The following is a 3,673-nucleotide window of genomic DNA, read 5'->3' as shown; positions in this document are numbered from 1 at the left end:
GGCACTGGCACAGGTGCGACAGGGTAACGGAGTAGTCCCCCTTTTACAGCAACTGCTCTGCAGAGTTGTCTGTCTGTCAGGAGCTATTTATAGACTAAAATAGCTGAAGTTTTGTCCATTTTTGTATTGGTACCTTTTTATATTTAGTCAAGTTTTGACTAAATATTTTAACATCGAGGGGGAATCGAAACGAGGGTCGTGGTGTATGTGCGTGTGTGTGTGTGTGTGTGTGTGTCTGTCTGTCTGTCTGTGTGTGTGTGTGTGTAGAGCGATTCAGACTAAACTACTGGACCGATCTTTATGAAATTTGACATGAGAGTTCCTGGGTATGAAATCCCCGAACGTTTTTTTCATTTTTTTGATAAATGTCTTTGATGACGTCATATCCGGCTTTTCGTGAAAGTTGAGGCGGCACTGTCACGCCCTCATTTTTCAACCAAATTGGTTGAAATTTTGCCGGTCAAGTAATCTTCGACGAAGCCCGGACTTCGGTATTGCATTTCAGCTTGGTGGCTTAAAAATTAATTAATGACTTTGGTCATTAAAAATCTGAAAATTGTAAAAAAAAAATAAACATTTATAAAACGATCCAAATTTACGTTTATCTTATTCTCCATCATTTGCTGATTCCAAAAACATATAAATATGTTATATTCGGATTAAAAACAAGCTCTGAAAATTAAATATATAAAATTATTATCAAAATTAAATTGTCGAAATCAATTTAAAAACACTTTCATCTTATTCCTTGTCGGTTCCTGATTCCAAAAACATATAGATATGATATGTTTGGATTAAAAACACGCTCAGAAAGTTAAAACAAAGAGAGGTACAGAAAAGCGTGCTATCCTTCTTAGCGCAACTACTACCCCGCTCTTCTTGTCAATTTCACTGCCTTTGCCATGAGCGGTGGACTGACGATGCTACGAGTATACGGTCTTGCTGAAAAATGGCATTGCGTTCAGTTTCATTCTGTGAGTTCGACAGCTACTTGACTAAATATTGTATTTTCGCCTTACGCGACCGACTTGTTTTATTTTGTTGACGGGTTGAGTTTTGTGGTACATGCGCCCTCATTTGAGCGGCGGTCACGTGACCCCTGTTAAAGAAATCATCACTCCAAAAAAATGTGATAGATAGCCAGCCAACCTTCTGTTGTGCTGCACCACCACTCTGGAACTCTCTTCCTTTCTCTGTCAGACACTGCACCTCTCTCAGCTCTTTCAAACAACAGTTGAAAACTTTCTTTTTCACACAATATTACACCAACCCGGCCTAATGTCTTTTCCATTCCATATCTCCACGTACTCCTCTCCCTTAAAGTTGGTATGATTGTTGGTATGTGTGTATATATAGTGTGTATAGCAGATACGTGATTTTTGTCCGTTAGATTGTTTTATGTAGGTTGTACATTTAATTGTTCTATTTTGTACATGTTCTTTTGTAAAGGGCCTAGAGCCATAGGTTAGGGACTTGAAAATGTCCAGTTATTATCATTATTAAGTATCTTCTGAATTGTTTGAGCATTTGGTCTGTATGGTTTGGTAAGCTTGCTAGGAGTTAATTGGTTTGTTTACGAAAATACGTGAAAGCTTGAACCTTTTAGTTCGGTACAATAAAGCGTCGAAATAGTGTGTGTGTGTGTGTGTGTGTGTGTGTGTCTGTGTGTGTGTGTGTGTGTGTGTCTGTGTCTGTGTCTGTGTGTGTGTGTGTGTCTGTGTGTCTGTGTCTGTGTGTGTCTGTGTGTGTCTGTGTGTGTCTGTGTGTGTCTGTGTGTGTCTGTGTGTGTGTCTGTGTGTGTCTGTGTGTGTGTGTGTCTATGTCTGTGTGTCTGTGTGTGTGTGTGTGTGTGTGTGGGTGTGTGTGGGTGTGCATGACCATGCTGAGTGTGCCGTGTGTGCCAGTGCCACGGTGTGTGTGTGTCAGTGTGTGTGTGTGTGTGTGTGTGTGCTACGGTGTGTGTGTGTGTGTGTGTGTGTGTGAGTGTGTGCGACGGTGTGCCTGTGTGTGTGCGACGGTGTGTGTGTGTGTGCGACGGTGTGTGTGTGTCACTAGTGTGTGTGTGTGCCGTGTGTGTGTGTGTGTGTGTGTGTGTGTGTGCGACGGTGTGTGTGTGTAAGACTGAGTGTGCCGTGTCAGTGTGTGCGCGTGTATATGCGTGTGTGTGTATGTGTGTGTGTGTTTGTGTGGGTGTCAGTGTCACAGTGTGTCATCTGTATCACTGAGTGCGTGTGTTTGTGTGTGTTTGTTCGTGACTGAGTCAGTGTGTGGGTGTGTCTGTGTGTGTCATGTGTGTGTGTGTGCGGAGTGTGTCGTGGACGGTGTGTGTGTGTGCGCGGAGTTTATATAGTATAGCTCAGCCGTCTTCTTTCTTCCCACAGCGCTGACATCGACGACTCGATCGTTGCGGTTTCCGGAATGTCACTCAGTCGATCAGTGTCTATTTTGAAAGCCTGCATGACCCTCACTCGGACTATGCTCAGCCTACTACGCGGCGTGTGAATGGTACCGGACCGCGTAGCCCGGTGTACACTGAGTAGGGTCAGTCACATGTCTGCGTATGTATTCACACACTGTGTCCTGTTTGACCGATTTGACCTGTGATTCACGTGACCCGAAAAGCCTAAGTACTAAATGTAAACTGACTGAGTAGCAAAAACTGGATTCAGCTGGCTCAGAACCACTGACAGCTGCCGTTTGGAAACACTGACAGAGTTCTAAGCAAGGCCTTGGGGAGTTAACTGTACTCGGTGACACTTGAAACAAGTCCAAAAGACTGATTTTATTTTGTTTGTCTGTCCAATATAAAGTCCATTAGGTTCTCAGACACGTGAAGGATGCGTTTGGTCAACATCCCAATAACTAACCTGCTCGGTTTTTGACTCTTAAAGGCACAGTGCAGCTCACAGCCTTCGTTTTGCGTTTTTGTTGCAGCTGAGTGCATTTACAGTTCAAAAATCCTCCTATGGTAGTAAAACAAACCCAAAACTACCCAACGACGACATCTCACGGTGAAGCTCGACAGTTTCTTGTTCACACGAGTGCATAAATTAACCTAGTTATTACGTGGTGTTTGGTCGGAGTTCGATTCAACTGAGTGATTCCGGCCTCCATTTCAGTGTTTTACACAAACTCATGATGACGTCTGACATAGTTTGCTAGTGACGTGTCTTTTTGTGCATGATGTGGTGATCTACCTGATCTAAATTTAGATCCAAAAATAGGTCAAGACCAGCCGGGTCCGAGTACGAAATTAATTCGTAAAAAAATCGCAGTTCTTGACTCTTTGGGTGCAAGTCAATGAAACTTGGTAGTTCTTCTAACGGATAGCTGCCTGATGTATGACTAAAAGCCCCAGGGGCTCCGTGCACCTGGATTTGACAAGTTCAGTACCTTTAAGTAATTATAAGGGACAGGTTGTAAGATTAGGCTTTGCCTAAAACCTCTATCCTCCACAATTCACGTCTGAACAGTGTGACACAGCCATTTAACAGAGTATAACAAGTAACGACGTAATTTATTTTTCAGTGTTTGTCGGTTAGGTGAAAATTTCCAGTAATGCTCGGATGTATTGGGAAAGTTTTAGGTCAGCTGCTGCCGGTGTTGCGAACTCTGACTCTGAACTGTGAACTCCGTTCAGTGCTTGCTCTCTCTCTCTCTCTCTCTCTCTCTC

At 43.3% G+C, this 3,673-nt stretch overlaps 1 protein-coding gene across 2 annotated transcripts in view; it reads right to left on the bottom strand.

The window, feature by feature from the left end:
• Window positions 1–3,673, bottom strand: part of LOC138961867 (zinc finger-containing ubiquitin peptidase 1-like) — a 467,703-nt gene that overhangs the window by 420,368 nt on the left and 43,662 nt on the right. The window contains exon 10 of one of the 2 annotated variants that reach the window (XR_011454330.1): window positions 3,111–3,393. The exons of the other annotated variant lie outside the window; for it this stretch is intronic. The gene's annotated coding sequence lies outside the window, so the exon portion shown is untranslated. Of the gene's footprint in view, window positions 1–3,110; window positions 3,394–3,673 lie in introns of those variants that run through there. 2 annotated transcript variants of the gene reach the window in all.

The sequence above is a fragment of the Littorina saxatilis genome, linkage group LG3 (genome assembly GCF_037325665.1).
Source record: "Littorina saxatilis isolate snail1 linkage group LG3, US_GU_Lsax_2.0, whole genome shotgun sequence".
Taxonomy (NCBI): Eukaryota; Metazoa; Mollusca; class Gastropoda; order Littorinimorpha; family Littorinidae; genus Littorina; species Littorina saxatilis.
This window is presented reverse-complemented; position numbering and strand designations above follow the sequence as displayed.